The sequence below is a fragment of the Bubalus kerabau genome, chromosome 3 (assembly GCF_029407905.1).
Source record: "Bubalus kerabau isolate K-KA32 ecotype Philippines breed swamp buffalo chromosome 3, PCC_UOA_SB_1v2, whole genome shotgun sequence".
NCBI lineage: Eukaryota > Metazoa > Chordata > Mammalia > Artiodactyla > Bovidae > Bubalus > Bubalus kerabau.
The window spans coordinates 44,046,100-44,068,565 of NC_073626.1; the positions used below are offsets into that span (position 1 = coordinate 44,046,100).

Consider the following 22,466-nt stretch of genomic DNA (forward strand, 5'->3'; position numbering starts at 1 on the left):
CTTCTAGAGCCCAAGACCCCCTCCCTGGCCCACTCAGGACTCACGCCTTCAGTCTTCTCCCTCAATACGGAAACTCGGCTTCTCCCTCTCTGAGGGTGTCTTCCTCCCAGCTGCTAACTGGCAGCCCCTTCCTTCCCCACACCCACTACACAAGCAGCTTCAGTGAGGGCCACAGGATATGGCATAGCCCTTCAAAAGGCAACCTCCAATGGCCTTTGGTATAGTCTCCTGTGCTCCGTCTGCTGACACGCTTCCCTTGACTTCCTGGTTCTCTCTCCATCCCCACCTCTGCCCTTTCCTAACCCTCCCCACTGTTCTCTCCCTGGGCCTGCCCCTGAAGTGTCAACTTTCCCCTAAGTTCTGGGTTCATTTCCTTTGCTGGACCTCTCCTCTCAGCAACCCCAACTATGGGACCACCTCCCATCTCTGGTGCCCCCTCTTCCCTTACCCCCCCAGCCCCGAGTTCAGGCTTCTAGTCCAGCTATTCCGTCTGGAGTTCCCAGAAGAGCCTCAGCATCTCAGGGAGATGCCTTTTCAATAAAAAGCATGTTCGAGTTCAGCTTTTACATTTGGAGATGAAGCCATCCACTGTTTTCACAAGCTAATGAGACCAATTATTTTCACAGTCCTAACCATGCAGAGCCCAGCAAAACCTGGCGGGTGGGCCGCCGAGTGACAGCACCCATAGCGCCGGGTCGAGTGGACTGGGAGGCCCTTCCCTACCCAGGAGGGGCATCAGAAAGCCTGGCTGGGTGCCGAGCTTGTGTGTTCACTGAAAGCGAACATGGGTTTAAGAAGCTGAGAAGACACAGTGGAGAGAAGGGCCGCCTGGTCAGGGAGTGAGCAGAGCTCAGCCATCCTGCTCTCTACCATGACAGTTGGGGGGATTTGGGACATGCTTCAGGGAGAAATAGAAGACCTAAAAGCAGGGGCGCACACAGCTCTGCTGGGGAGGGCAGCTGGGCCAGAGGGACGGCCTCCCCCTGTGGGACCGGCCAGTGCCCACTGTCTGCAAACTTCATTCCCTCCTGATGGTGGCACCTTCCTCTGGACCACAGCACCGGGAGACCGTAGTCCATTCACCCCGCCTCCTGTGATGAGGCCCAGGAGCCTCAGAGGGGCTGGAGCGTGGCTCTGGAGAAGACCATGAGGAGGAGGAGCGGGGTCATGACGCATCACCTTCACTGAGTCACAAAATGAGGACTGCAGACCGTCACTGACACTGCCATCAAGACCAGGAGGTAAAACTAGGAGGACCCAGTGACATGGCTGGAGCCGTTTCACCTCCTCCTCATCCATCCTGTCTAGTCTGTATCAGTCACAAATCACTCCCTCAAGAGGACCTGTGCGCCAATGTGGGGAGAGCCAGGGCAAGGCTGGGGTAGCCAGATCGCCATTCCCCTCTCTCTGGGATAAAATGTGTGGGCCCAAGCAAGAAGGCCAGAAGGCCCAGAAAGGCAGATGGGAAAAGATGAAATAGGCAGGCCCTTGGGGATTGAGTTTGAAGAGGAAGAAATCTGAGACAGAAAGAAGATGTATCAATACTTGCACAGGTAAGAGGAACTTTGGTGGGCCCCCTCTTCCGTAAGAGGTGGGGGGAGGGGCTGGAGACGGAGAAGAAAAAGAGAATAATCCAATTCCCAGCTGCAGGAGAGGGAGGGGCTGCAGAGCCACAGCTCAGGGGCAGGAGGGTGAGCGGCAGACCTGAACTTCAAGGCAGACAGAATTATGGCCTCCAGGGTGGCCTTGAGATAAGGACAAGGGTCTGGGCACCCGACCACAAGACGCTGATGAAAAGGTGGAAAGCAGAATAGAACCTCATCTGAACCCGATACAAAGCAAGTGGCTCCCACACGTAAGGCTTGGTTCATTTGACCTCAAGCAGCAGATTACAACGCCTTTTCTAAGACAAGGGTGCCAGGAAGCTCAAGGGGCTCAAGAAAGAGGGCTTAACTAGGCTGTCCGTGGTGTCTTCCAGTCTCTAAGGATATGTCTCAGCAGGATTGTGAATCAGTTTCCAAATCCTAGAAAACTGATTAAGAAGACCAGAATCCCCCTTGGGGCTGGAAGAACCCGTTTAGCAAAGCAGGTACTTTCAGGAAGAGTTTATTAAGCTGAAAAGAAACTTAAAGTAGGATTTAGATACATTGAGAGCAGGAAAGAGCTCCGTAAGTTATGGGGAGGGCTCAGGGAGACCCTGCTGTGGGGCCACCAGTCTTGGCAGGGGGCGGCTGGGTGTGGCAGGCATTCCGGGCCACTGTGGAGTGTGCCTGGCATTGTCGCCTAGGAGCTGTTCCTGGGTGTGCGGAGGAAAAGGCAGGGGAAGAGCTTTGGTCTATAAGAAACCAGAGTGGTTTCCCAGTAGCCATTGGCCTGATGTTCAAGCAGATATGACAGGGCAGGGCTGGGTGGTCCAGCAGGAAAGTGAGGGACAACCCCACTATTCCTTGTGCCTAGTTCTGGTCCAGGCCTGAGGCCCCGAGTGGAGACCCAGTGCCAGTTGGAGGCCATTCTGAGCACTGTGATGGAGCAGCACCCGCCCGTGCACACGTGGAGCTGCAGTGCAGAGAGGAGGAGAGAGGTGCCTGAAGGGGCCGCTTCCCAGCACCGTGCCCCGGCAAAGGGCCCTCCGGCAGGTTTAACTGCAGGTGGAGATGAGTATGTGTCTTGTCCTATGCCACCAACCCCAGAAGCAGATCTGTTTCCAGCACCTCTTTCCACGCTTCTACCTGGGACCCTCTTCTAAGCAGCTTCAAGCTGTTTTGGCCTTTCCTGTTCTTCTCCCCTAGCTGCTGCATGCACATGGTCATCTGCAGATGGAAAGGCAGGCCAAGTCCTTTGCCTATCCCTCTTTACCCTGGGCCGACAAGTGTCCCTGCCCTGGGGCTCTGGCTTTCGATCCTCACTTCTGCCGCCTTCTCTTCTCCCTTCCTGCCCATCTCAGCTGTTGCTGTTTTCCTTCCCCAGAAGCTGCAGTTGCTGAGACAAGAACCAGAGGAAGGAAGAGTGGCCTGACCACCTGCTGGTGGACGGATGAGGCCCCAGGCCTTGCTGGCATCCCAAAGACTTGGAGGGCAAAAGGAGGAGAAAAAGACTTCTGTCCACCTGGAGTTCAGCTTCCCTCCTTGTGGTCAGTTGGCAACTCCAGCTCTTCTGGAGTGGCCCTCCTCCAAGAGCAGAGCCTTCCTGGCCTGCAGGGGAAGCCAAAGTCCCTGTCATCCTGCCAGGAATCTTCATCTGGAGCCTTAAAAAGCCCAGCTTGATCGTGTTGTGCAGACGGGCAGGTCACCAGTGCCTGGGGGGAGCCCCACACCCACTCCCCAGGAGGGGGGATGAAGACCAGGATGTTCAAGTCAAATGACAAGGTCAGTAGTGTAGGGAGTGGGACAGAGTGACAGCAGGTGATCTAGAAAGTGGCGCTCGACCTGGAAGGTGACATAGAGGGAGCGCGCCAGGGTGTTCAGTTGGAAGGAAAGGCGCCCTCCTCAAGATCCCTGCAGGGAACCCAGGTCATCACCACCCACCTCCCTCCAGGCCTTTCTGCACCCCTGGCCCCGGCACTGCCCCAGACCTCCTCCTCCCACCCCCCTGTCCACTGTGGCTTCAAGGTGGCCCAAAGGACAGGAGGAAGCCATCAGAGGGAGCTTTGGAAACCCTCAAGACATGATTGAACCAGACATGCCTGGTGTCACCCCGCTCGTGTGAGTGTCCCCCCCCGCCTGCTTCTCTCAGGAGCATCTCGGTTGTCCTTCCATGGCTCTTCACTTCCACACAATGGCTAAGGGCCAGAATCCAGAGCTGAAGTCACAGGGAAGAGTGTCACTGTCCCGGGTGTGGAGGAAGATCTTGCCTCTCCCCACGTGTCAGCCCCCAGGTGCTCTCTGTGAGGCCCGAGGCTTGGGGAAAGGTGGCTGCAATGGGGTTGTCTGGGGGCGGTGTGCAACGAGGAAGCCGTGAAACACACAGGCTCCCACCACCCCCTCATCTGGAGCCTGCCAGTCCCTGACAGTGCTCGTCTCCCAACTCTTCTAGAAGACCAAGGCTGCTCTTCTTCTCGTCCATCCCAAGTCCACCAGCGTACCCTGTCCACCCCCATCAGCTCCTTGCCCCATCTTCCTGGCCATTCTAAATCCGTCCTTGGTGATGCTTCCTCTTCCTCTTGGAAACCCCAGCCCCCACCACCACATCCCACCCCATCACCACCTGGCCTGACCCTCTTCCTCCCATCTTCATCTATCAGCAGTCCCAGGGCCTCCCGAGTCCCACCCACCCGCCAACCCTGAGGCTTGAAAGGGTGCCTGGAACATAGTAGGTGCTCAATAAATATTTGTTGAATGAATGAATTGAAGCTCTGGACTCAAGTTTTAATCTTTGCCCCTATACCGCCCCCCAGGATTCCCTGACAGCTCAGTTGGTAAAGAATCCGCCTGCAATGCAGGAGACCTCAGTTTGATTCCTGAGTTGGAAATATCCGCTGGAGAAGGGAAAGCCTACCTACTCCAGTATTCTTGGGCTTCCCTGGTGGCTCAGCTTGTAAAGAATCTGCCTGTAAAGCGAGAGACCTGGGTTCAACCTCTGGGTTGGGAAAATCCCCTGGAGCAGGGAACAGCTATCCACTCCAGGGTTCTCACCTATATTATATAGACTATATATATATAGCCCATGGGGTTGCAAACAGTAGGACATGACTGAGCAACTTTCGCTTTCATACTGCCTCTGTCTCGACGATTTTAACAACTCCTGAGGGACTTGGTCCTCACTCTTATCCACTTGGGCAACCCATCCCCACAGCCACACCTTGAGCCCAGACATCCCTTAAGGGGCCATCCCGGGTCATAGAGAAGCCCTTCTCAGCCCGGCTGTAGAAGCCCTTCTCTCCAGGGCTCATCTCTGCAGCTGCTCTTCCCAGCTCCCAGGTCTCCAGTTCTTTTCTCGTTGTTTCTCTACCTTGTGGTCAGTCCATCGAAAGCCCTCCCCTCCCTTCCCTGTGGGCCAGTCCCTAGCCTGGGAAACACGTGAAATTTCATTTTCTCTAGTCTTGCACTTGGGTTCCAACGAGAGAAAAACACAGAACTGCCAGGTTGCCCCAACACAGAGGTGTAATCCACCAGGCAGCTGGGCCCCCCTCCACCGCCAGTGAGCAGTCCATTCGGGAGCACTTTTTCCCAGACCTTTGCCCTTAGAGCCTTGTCCACAGCCCCAGCCATGTCCCTTTCCATGGCATAGCCACTCAGCTCCCTGATGAGAACCGGGGTCACCAACTCTGAACTCTCTTCCCTGGCCCTCCCACCTCAGCTTATCCACCCCAAATCCCTCCCTCACCCCCAAAACACTTCTCACCCTTTTAGGATAATTCCTCTGCTTGGGCTCGTGGGTTCACCTCCAGCCGAGTCTCCCTCTCCCCAGTGTCCCAAGAAACTATTTCTGATCTTGCCTCCCTCCCTTCTTCCCACCAACTTGCCACCACCCTCCAATTAGCTCTAAGAGCTTCCCTCTACCGTACCTCTTAGCTAGCATCCTCTTTCAAAAAGGCCACTCTCCAGGAAACTTCTGGAGAGATCTTCACAGTCCACAGAGGTCTTGCCTACCCACCCCAACCCCGTCGCCTCCACTCAGGCCATTGGCCCTGGCTCCCTAGAGGCGAGTGACTCTGAGCTCCCACAGTGCAACATTCCCTCAGCCTTCCGTATACTACCACCTTTCTGCTTCCTTTGTATCACAGAATACACATGCATTCAAATCATACCCCAGAGAGCCAAATAGTGTCACTCCCCTCTGAGCCCACCCTGAATCCCATTCTCCAGAGGAAAGTGCTAGAGGACGCGTGGGGCCTTCCAGACTTTTTTCTAAGCACAAACACATGTAGTTTCATGTACACAAATGGAAGTTTGTTGTAAAAACAAATGGGATCCAGGTGCACACACTGAATGAACAGAAGAGAGCACACAGATTCAATGAACGGACCATGGATTTCCTAGTCAATGATGCACCTCCATCACTCTCGGTGAAGCTGCCTTGTATCGTATCCTATGGAGGTACTGTGGATTTAATGTCGCTTTTAACATTGCGGCAACTGTCCCTGCATGTAGATCCTCACAAAGTTATTCAAGCATTTCTGTTGGAGAGAGTCCCCACAGTGTAACCGCTTTTTATGCTTCAAACGCCCCAGTGAGGTTGTCCCAGCTTCCCTGCCCAACCACCTGCAGCACAGGGGGTGGAGTTGGGGGGCTGGCTTTTGCAGCAAAGGCCTTGCCTCCCACTTCCACCTTCAAAGTCTGTGGTTGAATTACTTCTTACCTCCTCCTTCTCAAGCCTCCTCTACCACTTCACACTGGGCCATCCTCCTCTGCCAACCTCTTGAAAGTTGTTTCCTGACTTTTCCCTGAGTTTTCTGAGTGGCTTCTTATATCATCTTTATGCTAATGGGCTTCAGATGGGTCTTTTTCAAAACCCCTCCCTGCAGCCTCCAGACCTACTTCTTTCCAGGTGCCCCCAGGAACTGCACAGCCAAGCCATTCAAGTGAGCTGCCCAATGAACGAGGGTTGCATGGGTGAGTGTGAGGAAGAGGAGAGCCCAGACGGGCCCTTTCATTCATGCATTCTACAAATATTTATTGAGTACCTAATTCAGTGCCAGGGAGTGGCAAAAGAGGCAGGGGGCAATGGTAAGCCCAACTGGGCAAGGCCAGTCTTGGAGCGAAGAGAGACATTAATCAAATAATCACACAAACAAGTGTGTAATTTCAAAGTGTGCTAAATGCCACAAGGGAGTGGCTTGTGGTGATGTCCCTGATGCCTGCCGGGTCCAAGGGGCTTGGGAAGGTGTCCCTCAGGGAGGACACTGGAACTGAGATCTGAATGATGGGCAGGCTTTGAGCAGATGAGGCAAGCGGTAGACGAGCTCTCCATACTGGAACAGAAGGCCTGGCCAGAGGGGAGTAAGACCCATTCCAGGGAACTCAAGAAAAGAGGACAGTCTGATATTTACCTGAGGGCACAGGAAGCCTTGTGGGTAGAGAGGCAGGCAGTGGGCTAAATCAGATGGGAGTTTTGTGAGATTCCTACTCTTGACCTTGCCTGCACTTCTAGCCACAGGAAATAACAGAAAAACACTTGTTCGCCCTGCTTTGCCCTCTCAGACCACGGGACCTTGGATTCAGGATGCACTGATAGGGGAGCAGCAGGAAGCAGGGCCTTCGTCCTACCCTTCAGCAGTGATCCTGGTTCCAGCCCTATACTCTGCCTTTGCAGAAGCCACCCACCCATCCCTTGACTGGATGCTCTAAATCCTCCCACAAGTCACCAGGGACAAAGAGTTAGCATCTGGGCCGCAGCAAGGGTGGGCAGGCTGGGCTGGCTTTTGACCAATCAATCTACTCTTCTGTTCTGCCAAGGCCACCTCTGGCCACCAGAACGTGCTCTTCTCATCTCTGGGGATCTGTGCCAGGCAATGCTCTCTCCCTGGTATATATTTTTCATTCACTGGTATATATTCTGCTCTTGGAATCTGAGCACCTCTGAGTAGAGGCTAAGAAACGCTGATCCCTACAGAGTAAAGAAAGTCACTTAACTTGGCCATGGGTCCCATTATCCATCTAATTTAAATCTCTCCAAATGGTGGTCTGACCACAGGCCACTCAGGGTTTTCCAGGGGCATCATCCTAAACAACAGAATGGGGGCATGGGTCTGGAGCCCCCCACCCCAGCCACCTCTTGACCTCTTGGCCTTTTTGTCCAAGAACCACCCATTATCTACCCCGAGAGGCCAAGAGACACCTTCCTTGTCTCCATAGGCCTCTGCCCTTGAGAGGTCAGTCCTCCTCCCCCACACTGCCACTGAATTTTGAAATACATCAGGGCTGTTCTCCCTTTCACAGCACCTGGGCAATCCTGTATTTGATGCCTCAGCCCCCCTCAACTAGCACAAGAAATGCCAAGCCCAGCCAAGCCCACTTCCCTGGCCATCTCATCCCCTTGTCTGTGGCCCTCTCAGGCCCATGGTGTGAGGGCTGAAAGGTTCTTTAAGAAGCAGGCCCCCTAATCCACAGCAGCCCTGCATGCATTAGTCAGCCTCCTGTGACACATCACTTGAGTTCACCCTCAAGCTGTCCACACTGATTACCAACCACTAACCCGTGCCTTCAGAGTCGAAGGCAGCCGCTGAGAGCTGGGTCTCTAACTTTGACTTGGGAGTAAAGAGGGGAATCCCCGAGACGGATGCACCTGTCTGGGAGACAACCCTCCTTTCTGGATTTTGGTTCTGAAAGTGTAGAAATAAGAGCCGGTTCCATTCCATTTCAAAGACCTCCAATAAGGCAAATGCTTCCTGCAATAACAGTATTAAGAAATTTGACAAACAAAAATGGAGCTGAGAGCCCTTGAGGAGACTGAAGCTTTCAGGAATTAAACGTTCAGTTAGTTCACAGAGCAAAAAGATGTGTGGGTGATTTCTGGAGCCCTTTCGCTTGGGCAGCCATGTGGCTCTCACCTGAATTCTGCACTTTGGGCCCCCAGCCAGGGGTTGCTGCTTCCTGGGTCAAAATGGGCTGAAGTGCTTGCAGCGACAAGCCCTCACTGACCTCGCTTCACCCACAGAACCTTGCAAATACTCTTTTCCCACAAGGGTAGCACCTGCTGATAGGTGCAGGGCCCAGGCCACCTCCAGCAGCTCCTGTAGTCCAGACTTCAAGAAACACTTCCAATATTTGATGGAGAGTAGACATCAAAGTGTGGAAGTGCTTCTCCTGGACGTCTTGTCCATCCCCAACTGTTCCCAGTGAGCTGTGCACTACTCAGAGAAGGTAGGATGGACCTGCTTCCTCCCACACACTGACCAGGACTGGTGGGAGCAATGCCCCCTCCTACTCCATGGAAACAGGAACTGGGCTGCCCAGCCCAGAGAAGTCAGCCACACACTTCTGCCCAGGAATTCAAATACAAGGCCTCTGATGGGCTCCCCAGAAGCCCTGCTCCTTCCAAAGTTGAAAGCAATGATGATCTGCAAAAGACATTGTTGAGAAACTGCTGAGAAAGTTTCTCCAAAGGAAACTGAGAAAGTTTCTCCAAAGGACACTGCTAAGAAAAGGAGCCAAGGGACTTAGAACACCAGGAAAACCAAGTGGAAAGGGAGGGTCTTTTCCGGGGTTGGTCTCAGATCTTCCAATCGCTGACCCCTGACTTCTGCCTGTTATCGAAGGTGTGTGTGTGACTGAGGGCCCAGGTAAGGAGGACTTGGGCCTCCAGGCTGCGTTCGGGACATGGTATTTTCCAGGCCCCAGTGAATGCCTAAGCAAACTTTTGGCCGTGTGCTCACTGGCAGGGTCAGGCGCTTGTGGGAGGGGGTGGGTGGGGCCAGGGGCTGCCTTCCACAACTTACAGTTCTAGGACTTCACAGACACCCTTATCGTGGCTGTGGGCAGCCGCCAGCTGTGCTGGGGCAGCTATCCCCAGGGGCTTTTCTGTGCTACAGGTACGCAGGCAGTGTCAAGGAGGCAGAGTCAAGCTGCTGCCTGCTGGGCCGGGGGTGCCCGCGCCCTGTGACTGAGGGAAGAGAAGGGAGGCAATGCCTTCACAGCACTTTGTCCTCCATGTCGGGGTGCGGGTTTTAGCACGCATTTCTGGGCAAAAAGTTACCTTAAGTGTGCTTTTTAAGCTGCCACCCCCTCTTCACAAGCCTTCTAATTAATATCTACTATGTGAATTATTTATTGGGAACAGATGTTAGCTGTTTAGAGTGTTGAGTGAAGACCAACGAGTCAATTGATCAATAAGATCAATTGCTAATCAATTTATTTGAACAGGTTTACGAACTTACTACAAACCGAACTGGAGATTTCTATGGCCCTGGAAGCCCATGCTCCCACCAACCTGTGCTGTATTTCCAGCTCACCACCCCCGCCCCCTCTAGCCTGCTGCCTGATCATTCACTTTCCCCATCCCCGCCGAGGAGTCTACTCTTACTGGGATTCTAATTTGATCTGAAGAAAGAATTGTCTTTCTCCAACCAGAAAAGATGAAACTCAGGCTAGGCCGTTAAAACGTGCATCAAGTAGTAGCCTGAAAACCTAAATGAACAGGGCTGCAGAGTTACAGAACCCCATGTGTACGTCCCCGAAGGGCTCTTCTCATGCAGCCAGTCGAGGGAAGCTGGGGTGTGCTTGTCCCTCCAGCCCTAAATCCACAGCAAACTTAGGGGGTGGACTGGCTAAGTGCTGGGGAAGCTTAAAGCATTTGGGGGTCAGGGTATGGGTGATAAATGATCCAAACAGGCAAAGACCCCATTCTCCCCCAAGAACGTACAGCCCAGGAGATGGTCAAGTCTGCATCTCAGGTTTTCCTGCCCAATCAGGGTGAAGGGAGGGAAGGCGAGTTCTCTCCAGCAACCTGCTCTTCCCTGACTGCCTGCCCCCAGTTCGGGGACTGACCCTGCATCTGGAATCACTCCTGGCAGGTGAGAGACTGAGGTGTTTTGGAAGTTCACAGAGATTCCCAGGTCCACTACAGCCCCATTGCATCCACCAGCAGCTGCCCTCTGGCCTCAGTGGCTCTGCAGCAGCAGAGAAACTGTCTAAAAGGCAGACGCAGGGGCAGGAGCAGGTAAATCCTGGCCGGATGAGCCCCTCTACCCCATGACTAATCTTCCTACCTCCCCAGCACCAATCCCACTTAGACCCATGGTCCAGAATTCTCTGACGGGTCCATAGTCTAAGGTTTGTAGTCTCAGTGTGAGAGCATCTCCTCCTGTGAGTCCACCTTTACTTGAGAGGCCTGAGCGAGGAGCCCCCCCCGGAGAAGAGTAGCTTTACTTCTATCCAGACCCCCAGGGGTAATCACTGTCTCAAGACTATGTTTTGAGGTAAGTTTCTCACTGTCATGTATTTGTGGCTAATGTTTATCTGTGGGTCCCACTATAAATATTAGAGACACGCATCCAGGGAAGGAGGAAGACTCTGCAGTAACAGGAGATGTGGGGGCCAAGGGAGGGATGGATGGATGTCTTGGGCACAGAGGACATACAAAGACCACAAAAACAAAAGTCATCATTTCAAATAGCTGACACCCAGGTTCCATTTGACCTTATGCACAGGGAAGGAGCCTTTTTGGCTTCCCCAAAAGGGGATTTGTGATCCTGGAGCTGAGGAGAGAAATGATCATCCCCACTTCTTCCCAGGCAGAGCTGTGAGGGGCTTGGGGGCTGGGGGCTCTGCCTCTGGCTGAAGTCATGACTGTGACCCAGATGTGACAGTCCCCCTTGGCCTGGTCTAATGTTTGATTACTTGTCACTCTCTCCACTTGGGGGGGGTCCCTGCGAGATGAGCTTCTCCTCCCAGCCCCCAACATAGATCCCGACAGGGACCACTGTCCAGAATTCTCCGATAATTCTCAGTTTTGGGGGGGTGGTCTAATCTTGCTTCTTATCTGCCTTTGGAAACCCACTGTCCCTGTGCAATGGGGCTACACTGAGCTAAGAGAACCCTCTTCAGTCCCCACATCTGCACAGTGAACTCTGTAGAGCAGGTGAGGTAGTTTGCCTCAGAAGAAGGTCTAGAAAGCACACAGCTTAACATGATCTCTATATAAGGCTTGTCATGACATTGGGGCCTGCAGCTGTGAGCCACGTCCGAGAAGCTCCCAGTTCATAGCCTTTAAAGCCCTCACAGTACACATGAGTCCCTATGTTCCTGGAGCAGCAAGCTGTCTCAGGACATTTTAGGGATGGTCTTGTGGGGGTTGCGTTCCCTGGACTTTGGGAGACCAAAGGTTCTGCCATGCCAATGAAAACAAGACAAAGCAGAGAAGAGCACAGCATCCAGGGGAGAATGGCTTGCTGCCCCTGGAGAGGGGACAACTCCAGAGAGCACAATGGGGTGGATACTGAAGCTGGAGGTTCAAGTCACCAGCAAGGGCACAGGGCCTTCCCTTCCTTTCCAGCTCTGAGGTTCCACCCAATGTCAGGACCATTTGTCACCCCTCCCAAAAGACACTTCCCTTTCAATCCTGATTTCTTTGGGCTGGTCAGGCAGGCTCAGGGCTTCCTTGGCTCCTGTCTACAGGAAGCTAGCCCAGGCTGATTGGGCAGACAAGAATATGTAATCTCTATGCAATTTTTAGGGACTAGGAAGGTACCTTGGGGCAAGGGGGATTTACTGCCAAGGCTTGTAGATAACCCAGTGTCCACCCAGAAATCCTTCACAGTCCAGCAGGAAGGGAACTTCCTACTGGCTCTTACATTCCTGAAGGGCACATCCAAGTTATCTACAAGTGTGAGCGAATGAGGCCCACTCAGGCTCCTCCTCCAGTAGTTAAATCTCATGCTGAGCCAACTCCTCGGATACATCACGTGATTTCAATCAGCTCCCCAGTGCCTCCCCATCCGGCTGCTGATGTGGATCTTATACATGGGCCTACGGTTTGGGCCTTTAAGATACTGTAAGGATGCACTGCCAATACCAACCAGGTGCCAGTTCAGTGCTGGGGCTGCAGGGGCCCAGAGGTGAATGAGGCCATCAGGGAATCTCTCTCAAGTTGGAAAATCAGGTATTGACTATAAGGGGACAGCGTCACCTCGGTGACCTTGTATGTTTCCACAGAAGCCACACAGGCAAAGTCTTGAACCACAGCTAATCTGAGTCCTGGCCTGATGCCTTGTGATCCTCCCAGAACCAGAGGATGGAAGCCTACTTCAAAAGGCCACCGCCACGCCCCTCACTTTCTCCCCAGGGAGGCTGTCATGAGGCAGTTTCTTATCACCTCTGGGTTCTAGACAAAAGAGAGAATATTGGGGTGAAAAGAGCTCCTTTCCGGAGGCTTGTGATGAAAAAACTAAGATGCAAATACTCATGTCTGAGTCAGACTCAAAGATTTTCCTGCACTCTGGTTTAATCTGTGAAAGAAAGATTATTTCTCTGAGGCACTTAATAGGGAACCCGCTAAGGCCCAAACTTCCCCTCTTTCTCCATTTCGCTGACAAACAAGATTCCATGGTCAGAAAATGTTCTCTCAAAGGATAGCTGAGGACTCTTAGCAAAAAGCTAAGGAGATGGCTGGTGCTGGGTGACCTGGAGCATTGCCCCACCCTCTTCCCTTCAAGCGCTCCCCCCGCCCCCTGCCCCCATAGCCTTCTACACCACACATCCTCCCTGGTCCTCATGTAATATAACCTTGGAGTTTGCCTGTGTTGTTAGCTGATTGAAGTTCATCGAATTTCCACCTTTCCCACCCCCAGGGCCCCTCTGTTGGAGCTGCCACTGACTTCTGCTCTGTAAGCGCTCCCTCAAGCCCATTCCCTGCAAATGGGCTCCTCCCTGCCTCTTCCTCAAGCCCTCCATGCCAGTATTTCTTCAAGACGCCCACAGTTGCCCTTGCAGAGCAAGCTCACTTCACAGGAATCAAGTGGTGGGCTGGGTCATATAGACGCTTAAGAGCAATTTTATGTGATATAGAGTTGGCAGGTCCCGGCCCCCGAGCTCTGGTACAATGTTATGACCAGTGCTTGCCTTTCTTTTGAGCCCCAGATCCTGCACCCCTGTGGCCAGCAGGCTCCACCCCAACAACAAACATACTCCATCTAACTTGATGCCTACCCTCCTCTCAGAAGCCCACAAGCCCCGGCTTTAGTCCCAGCATGCCCTTCGCTCTTGCTTTGGGACCAGGCAGTACTCTTGCCTGGAAAGTCCCATGGACGGAGGAGCCCGGAAGGCTGCAGTCCATGGGGTCGCTGAGGGTCGGACACGACTGAGCGACTTCACTTTCACGTTTCACTTTCATGCATTGGAAAAGGAAATGGCAACCCGCTCCAGTGTTCTTGCCTGGAGAATCCCAGGCACTGGGGAGCCTGGTGGGCTGCCGTCTGTGGGGTCGCACAGAGTCGGACACGACTGAAGTGACTTAGCAGCAGCAGTGACCAAGAACAGAGGCTCCCGGCAGCAGCAGGTGTGACAGCCCACGAGTCGCCGAGGACACAGCCGATGGGTGGTGTGGCCCTCTCCCTTTGTGGGGACCGCAAGCCGAGAAGCGTGGGCGCCTCTCCTCCCGCCGCCCAGCCTTCAAGGAAGACCCCGCGCCCCCACTCCCACTTCCTCCCGCGTCCCGTCCTCGGACCCGTCTGCTAGTCAAGACCCGCTTTCGCCCCCTGGGAGCTCTGCGTGGCTCTGCCTCACGGCTGGACTGAGGGAGAAGATGAGGGTGTCAGTTACTCCCGGGCTGGGTGAGGAGGGGGCGGACCTCGACGCCCCGCCCCTGCCCGCCTCCAACGGCCAGCACCGCCCAGAGCTCCCCCGCCCGGGAGTGGAGTCGGCAGCGCCCCGCCCCTAGCCCCGCATAGTCCACACTCCCCGGCCTGCCCCCCGCGACACGCCCCCGCGACACGCCCCTACGCCCCGCCCCTGCCCGCCTCCAACGGCCAGCACCGCCCAGAGCTCCCCCGCCTGGGGGTGGAGGCGGCAGCGCCCCGCCCCTCGCCCCACCCAGTGCCACACTCCCCGGCCTGCCCCTCACCGCGCCCAGCCCCCGCGCCTCGCGCAGCGCCTCGCCCCGCCCCTCGTCCCGCCCAGTGTCACACTCCCCGGCCTGCCCCGCGCCCCACCCCTCCCCCGCCACGCCCCCGCGCCACGCCACGCCCAGCGCCCCCCTCTCTCCTGCCCCACCACCCGACGCTGGCTGCGATTCGCCTATTTCCCACTGCTGGGTCTGTACGGACCTCTGCCTATCAGAACTCCTGGGCCCGGGGCTGAGGACCAACTGAGAGGGTTTCCCAAGACATCCCTGATTTCAAATATCCTGTTCCGTCGTCAGAGTCAGCTGTTCTCCCTGCGCTTTGGACAACGGCGCCTTTCATGCACTTTCTAAAGGGCTTCAGATTAAGCTCTATAGTTGAGCGTCGCTGCGGAAGGTCCCAGCTAATCCAGATATCTTGATCCACCAGATTTGTCCCTGGGTCAGAAACGTCTGAGGCAGGGGGGAAGGGGGCTGTAGAGGCCGGCCCAAGTCTTTGGCCTTAAGAAGGAATGGACAGTGCCAAGGCCGAGGCCGTGGAGTGAGCCGGAGAGAAGAGGGGGTCTGCCCCAGCCCTGCTCTTTGCATCTCGCTCAGTTAGACTGAGAACCCTGCCCAGAAATTTGGGGCACCGTCCAGCCCCGCTCCTCTCTGAACCCTCTTGTTTCTCTCCATCCACCTTGAAGTCAGAGATCTCCTTAGCTCCCTCGAGGAAAAAAGACGCGGACCTTCGCGTTTCTCCACCAGCCCCCTCCTCCCTCGGGGGCGGGCAGACTGCATTTCCCTCCATGTTCTGTTACAGACAGAGCCTCGGATAGTGCGCTGCCCACCCTCCCAGCACCTCCTCCCTCTCCGGCCTTCTTCCTCACTTCTCTCTTCTTCCTCAGCTGAGGAGATAGAGCAGCTGAGTGAAAAGACAAAGTAATTTCCTTTCCGTCTAACCGCTTCTAATAGGAACCTGGAGGAAACGGAATTTAATAAACTGAGAGTGGTCGCAACCAACCTCTGCCATACTTTCCCACACCCCACCCCCCTCCATCATTACTTTTTAATTACCGAAGACTTTTTACAAAATGTAAAGCAAATTGACTGCGGCAATTGAGGCAAGCTAAAGATGGCTCTGAAATTATACCATTGTCAGTTGTAGACCCATTAAAACAAAGTTTATAACTATCCGATGTTCTCATTGACGACCCCGATCCATCCTCTTGCAGTAATCTCCTTCCTCCCCTCCCACGGAATCCATCTAGGAGGGTTATTACTCATAGAAAGTCGTGGTAAATTGCGAGGAAGTGTACCCCAAAAAAGGGAAGGAAGGAAAAATCCGTTTTTAGTTAGAGCTTGGACTTTAAAGTAGCCAGAGTTAGAGGGACTTACCTTTAAAATGCAGATGTGTGTTGTGATGGTCTGAAGCGGGGAAGAGACAAAGAGATATAGAGAAAAGGTGGGGAGTTTTCTCCAGGGTTTGTGGTGATTAAGTGAAGGTGGTCCCTCCACACAGAAACCAGAAGGGCAGGACCCCAGGAAAGAGGAGGTCTCAGACTAGGATGGAAGTGCATTGCTCTTGTGTGTGGGTGGGTTAAGTGAATGGGTTTGAATGGAGCTGCAAGGGGGAATTAGGCTGGAGTTTGAGAGGGGAAAATTCACAGCCTTCCAGATTCTTTCCTTGAAAGAGTACATTTCAGATCACCTGAAGACAGGCTCTCATCTCCCTTATGTCACTTAAGGGAGTGTCCTCAGGGATCTTGGTAATGATAGAAAGGGGGAGATGCCTGGTGGGAGGGCTTAGCCAAGTATTAGTACTGGATAACCAGGCTTGGGGGGTCCAGATGGCAAGGCCCCAGCAGGAGGACTTCAGAATGCAGGGAGCATTTGCAGTACACCAGGATTCCCTCCAAAGCCCTCTGCTGGCTTCCTGGAGGGGCGGGGTCAGGAAAGCTCATGTAGAGGGGCAGCTTTGTTTCCTGGCTAGTATACACTTGGCATTAAAAACAAAGGACAAGGAGCTTCGGTGGTGCTTCAGGAAGGGAATCAGAAGCTATAAACTAGAGACCAGAACTGATGGGATCTTTGAAGAGCCTGAATCTTAACACTTCTGAATGTTTCTATTTTGGTCAACACTTTTCTTTTAAAACTCTGTAGATAGGCTTTGAAAGTGAAAGTGAAAGTTGTTCAGTCATGTCCGACTCTGCGACCCCATAGACTGTCTATAGTCCATGGAATTCTCCAGGCCAGAATACTGGAGTGGGTAGCCTTTCCCTTCTCCAGGGGATCTTCCCAACCCAGGGATTGAACCCAGGTCTCCCGCATTGCAGGCAGATTCTTTACCAGCTGAGCCACAAAGGAAGCCCAAAATGTACAGCAAGGAAGTGGGGAGCAGAAAGACCGTCCCGTCCTTCTGGCCACTAGTCTTTGAGTAGAGTTAGATTCCTCTCAAAATGGGAGGGACTGAACCTTGAGGGGGCCCACTGTATAAAGAAAGAAAGCTGGGTAGGTGGAACTGGGCAGCAATGGGTGGTCTGCCCTTGATATCACTGGTGGCCGGCCACTGATCACAGTGGAGAAACCCAGGAACAGAGGATTTTGCAAAGAGGTCTGGGCACCAGGAGTGACAAGGGAAGGAACAAGGGAGTGGGAGCAACTGAGAAGCAAGGTTGTGATGGAACGAATCCCTTTGATTCGTTCTGTGAATTTGCAAGACTGTTGGCTCCTCAGGAGTTGCAGCTTGGTCTTAATTTCCATTCCTGGTAACCCTCAGCCAGGTGCCTGCCACACTAAGTTAAATTTTACTTAAAACATTAAATTTGCTTTCAGTGGTATATTTGCAAGCTCATTCTTCCAGATCTCAGTTTATTCTTTTTTTTTCCAGTCATTTTAAAGGGATTCTCTCAGACTCTCTGTTGGTTATGAGAATTGATCTCACAGTCCTTGAAACTTCCTTCCAGAATTCTCAGGAAGTGGAGCTCAATGCCTTGTGAGCTGCTTAATTCTCTTCAGAATTAGCGTTGTCTCAAAATATGCATGTTTGTTCTCTGATAGTGGGTGAAATGCTCTGCATGTGAAAGATGGTATATAAAATTCCACAAGATGGCTGTGATTATAATAATTATTCTCTGCCAAACCCAGAAGGGTTAAATCAAGGCAGGTAGCTGGAAGGGGACGTCCAAATCAGAGTTTTACCAGAAGTTTACAACTGGGCTCATAGCAGGGCAATAGGAAACTCACCTCCTGACTTGGGGGTGACTGGGGCAAAGATTTGCCAAGACTTCTTGAAGACACATTGCCCCAGTCTTCCTCCTGGCCCCCACCACACTGCAGGCACGCTGTCTCTCTAGAAGCTGCATCCCTGGGGTGGCTCAAACCTCAGACTCGGCCAGCACTGGAGCCACCTGGGCCTGCTCTCCGTTAATCATTCAGATTGCTCTTTCCTAGCCGCAGCCTTGCCTCAGGGTAGCCATTAAGAACGTTACTTCCTAATTTAAGCTCAAAATACAGCTTGGTGGGGGTTTAAACCCAGAGGGACCTGTACTCATATCTTGATAAATTGTAAAATATCTCCCCCATGTCTCCCTGTCTCAGTCCTCCTGCTTCCTTGTTACCATTGCAAGTCTGGCACATAGTCTTTCAAAGAAAAAATAGAATTAAAAAGGAAGAAAAGAAGAAAATGAAAAGCTTATTCTTTCTAATGTCCCCTAACATTTAAACACACACACATACACATGTGCAATTAGACACTTATTGTGTATTATGCACAAATACACTTAAGTGTATTTTTTCAGGGAAATGGTATCCTTAAGGATCAACATATGATCCTAAGGGGTCATATGTTGGCGTGATTTTGTTGCCAACCTTCAAATGGGAATATGGGTTTATTTGAACAGACTTTGAACGTGACCCTGAGAAGAACTGCTCTGGCATTTGACTGGTTGGAGCGTGGAATAGAGGGCTCTCTGTAGCCCCGTGACCCACTCCAGAAACTGTACCTGCTGTTTTGTGGGGGATGGAGAGTTACTTTTTATAAACAAAAATCCAGAGAGCAGTTTCAACATTTATCAGTGTATCACCAATGTTGAATACAAATTGTACCAAACTTGCCATCCCTGGGGACACTCTCTGAGATGCAGCTGAGCCAGGAAGAGCCCGTTCCAGAGCACCCTGGTATCCTTTTCCCACAGCCTGACTTCCCTCCTCCCTCCTCTCCTCTCTGAGCTGGACAATGGGGTAAAGCCCGGAGCTTGTCTGGTACAACCCTTCTATTTTACAGATGAGGAAACTGAGGCCCAGATAAGGACTGCCCTTGCCCAGTCCTGCGTCCTTGACACTTTTCTCTTCTGCCTTCACTCTCTGTACTTTCCAGTATGAATGACACCAACCTTACCTCTCTCTGGTGCCATGCCGCTCTCTTTTATTTGGCATGGTAAAAAAAGCAGGTCTCTTTCCCTCTTCTCAAGCCCCTCCCCATCACTCCACCACTGTGAGTACCGTGGTACTGGTCCCCACCTGTGTCCTTCCATTTATCACAAACTCAGCGCATGCGGCTCTTTTACCAACTCGTATCCACAAAATCATGGCATGAGAAGGTCATGCCAGCAAATTGGATTAAGAAAATGGTACTTGATAATTTACTGTAAGAATCACCTCAAACAAAAATTCTCTTCTGTTGGGATGGTGACAGGAGAGACACGTTGCCGCTATTCTAAGGCGCCTTCCCTTTAATCAGGATACAAAAAACTCAGTAAACATGTTATATCAAAGGCTCATATCATTCAAATCTTCCCTAATCCACTGCCTTCATTTGAAGAGCCCGCATTTCATTAAAAACAGTAGTGTTGTCCGCAACACTGCTGCTAAGTCTCTTCAGTTGTGTCCAACTCTGTGCGACCCCATAGACGGCAGCCCACCAGGCTCCCCCCATCCCTGGGATTCTCCAGGCAAGAACACTGGAGTGGGTTGCCATTTCCTTCTCCAATGCATGAAAGTGAAAAGTGAGAGTGAAGTCGCTCAGTCGTGTCCGACTCTTCGCGACCCCATGGACTGCAGCCCACCAGGCTCCTCCATCCATGGGATTTTCCAGGCAAGAGTACTGGAGTGGGGTGCCATCGCCTTCTCCGGTCCGCGACACTGACAGTATATTAATTTGTCATGTGAACCTGTCACTTCGCAAACGCTTGTTATCCTGTATGTGAGCAGTGAACTTTGTTGAGTTATATAGCTTGGCCATAACTGGAAAGAACTCAGGAAAGTTTGTGTTTTGTCCCCTTGACTTACAGATGAGGGAACTGGCCCCCAGCAAGAGGGAGGGACTTGCCTAGGGCCACTAACCCAGAGTAGAACTGGGGCTAGTTCCACAAAGTCAAATGCAAAGTCAGGATCCGCGCCCACCTCACCCCACTGCCAGCCCAGCATCTGACAATGGTAGAAATGCAGGATGGTGACGCTAGAAAAGAGACGTAGAGGTCTTGTACCCTTTTCTTCTGCATTGAGAGGAAGCTGAAGAGTTTTTCACCGCTTGACAGCTACGTGAGTTAAGAGAGACCCAGGTCCCAGGAGGACAGCCTCTCTTTCCTGGAAGTGGGCTTGACCAGCTCTAGTGCATGCGTGGAGGCTGAGGTACTTTCCTCTGGCTCATCCAGACTACTCTAGGGCAGGCAGTAGGTGGTCCAACTTTGATGTCACCTGTAGCAGCCAATGCTGACGCTTCCCTGGCCAACTAACAGGTGGTCACAGAAGCACCCCCCCCCCAAGTTGCTGGGTCAGTTGCCAGGAATTTGAGGTGTCGACAGAGAAAGATAAAGACCAGGAAACCGTTTCTAACACCATTGGCCCAGAGCAGAGAGTAAATAGCCAGCAACGACCTGGAAGAGGCTATAAAATGAGAATAAAACAGGCTGATAATTTATGATGCACAATAAAAAGAGCAGGGGAAGCTGAGGAGCCGGTGACGCTTCATTCCCTCCACGCCCGGCTCTTTAACTGTGCTGAGCATTTCCTGCCCAGCCTGCTGCCCCTGCATTTTGGAGAGCCCCTGTCCCTCACCCACAGCATCCAATCCCACCCGCAGGGCTCCCAAATCCTGACAGTGAAACTCTGTGAGGGCTTTCTACGCAGACCTCCCAGGACTGGCTCAAGGTCACGCAGCTAGTCAGTGGCAAATCCAAGGCCTGGACCCGGGACTACCTATTTCAAGATCAAAGTCTTTCTCAAATCCACCCCATTTTCCTTGCCAGGAACAGAAGACTTGAATTTCAAGATCTAAGTGAAAGCTCTTCTCCATATCTGATGTTCTCCACCCCCACCCCACCCCCAGAAAGCCCCGGGAGGCCAGAGCCCAGACCTGGGGGGGCACCCACTCTTAACTGGCCTTCGAGCCTCGTGGTGGACTGGGGCAGCCCCAGGGGGAGGCCACTAACCTCGCTGACGGCAGATCCTTGCTGACCACAGATCCTATGGGCGACAAGGGGAACAGGCTGCCTCTCTGACTTGCCCGCCTCCCCTACCTCTCTGTGGATTTGGGTCACCTGCAAGTCATTGAGCCTGTGGGGCGCCTAGGCTGCCCCTGTTCCTAGAGGCTTTGTGGGCTCTCCACAAGGGTTAGCCAGGGGCCCCAAGGGGCTCAGGCAGTCCTCTCCCCACTTAGCACTGGTTGTGAATTTTTCCAAGTATTCCAATGAATGGGGACATCTCTTGTCCCATGCAGCAGCCAGCCTCAGAGCCCCTTCCTGGTGGGTTTGGAAGGTGGAGGGAGGTGACTGGCAGCAGAGAGGGTGCTGCCCCCCACCTCATTCTGGTGTGACTCTTTCTGGGGGTGATTTTGGAGACTCCCCTCAGGACCAGTCCTTTTAGCTGGGTCAGATTAGAGGTGGGGTGGGCAGGAGGGCAAAAGGGCCAGAGACAAGAACTCTGGGGCTAGAATTGAGCCCCAGCTGGACCACTAATCCATCACGTGACATCTCTTCAGAGAAGTCACCTCTCAGAGACCCACTTGCCTTTCCTTGCCCATCTCAAAGTACCCTTGGAAAGCTCCCAGGAGATAACGGATATGATGGGACTTTGTAAATTTCCAAGCCCTTGGGTTGTAGGGTGCGGTAACCATCACTGGCTGAGCAGAGGTCACCAACAGGCCCGACCCAGGCACCAGGGGTCTGGAGGCCATTTATGGTCAGTCCCCAGACTTGCTGTTGCCATATCCCGGCCACACCAGGGACCTGCACCTTCTTGTTTATGGCCCACCAAGGCAAGCCTGAAACTTAGGGAAAGTAAGTACAACTGTACATCAGGCCAGCGTAGAGAATCTGAGGGTCACTGATACCGAGTATCCCCCCGAGACCGCCTTCCCCCACATAATCCTTTCTTTTCACTCTTCCTTTTTCCCATGGTCCCTCAGAGGAGGGAGGAGGACGTCGGCTTCGAGCCCTGCTGTCCACCCGGCCTCCCTACCTTAAGATCAGATTGTCCTGATCCCCACTCGTTGGTTAGAACGGGAGTCTCCAGGACCCCCTGCCTCCTCAGTGAGGGGCCTGTTGGCTCTCAATGAGGCTGTTCAGCCCAGCAGCTGCCCAGAGGCCCATCCCAGAATTCCTGAAGACTATCTGGGTACCAGATTTGGGCAACAATTGTTACACTAATCCATCCCAAGAATTCCAGACCCTTCTGCCTGGCTGATCCCCCTTATTTAACCAAGTGAACCCTTGAATCAGTTGACATTTAAGGGTACAATTCTGTATTAACCCAGAGCACAGAAATTTCCGAAGTGGTTTTTCACGGGTGCGATTGCTACCACCAGGGCCTTGGCCCGTAGCCTCCCCTTGCTCTGCAGACACACAAGCGCCCCTCGTGCTGAACTCGTGAGTGTCCAACTTTGCCCTGCTGGTCTCCAAGAACTGCTTCCCTTTCCTCTCTCTTACTCTTCAACCACCACCCCCCTGCCACCTTGCTCCCTCACAGAGCTTCAGTTCCTTGAGTAGGCTGATCAA

At 53.0% G+C, this 22,466-nt stretch overlaps 1 long non-coding RNA gene across 1 annotated transcript in view; it reads right to left on the bottom strand.

Moving 5' to 3' along the window:
• The window catches only part of LOC129647641 (uncharacterized), a 39,163-nt gene extending 22,039 nt beyond the window's left edge, over positions 1-17,124 (bottom strand). The window contains exon 1 of the long non-coding RNA XR_008712402.1: positions 15,871-17,124. This is a non-coding gene — a long non-coding RNA (uncharacterized LOC129647641). The remainder of the gene's footprint in view (positions 1-15,870) is intronic.
• Between the last annotated feature and the right edge of the window lie 5,342 nt (positions 17,125-22,466).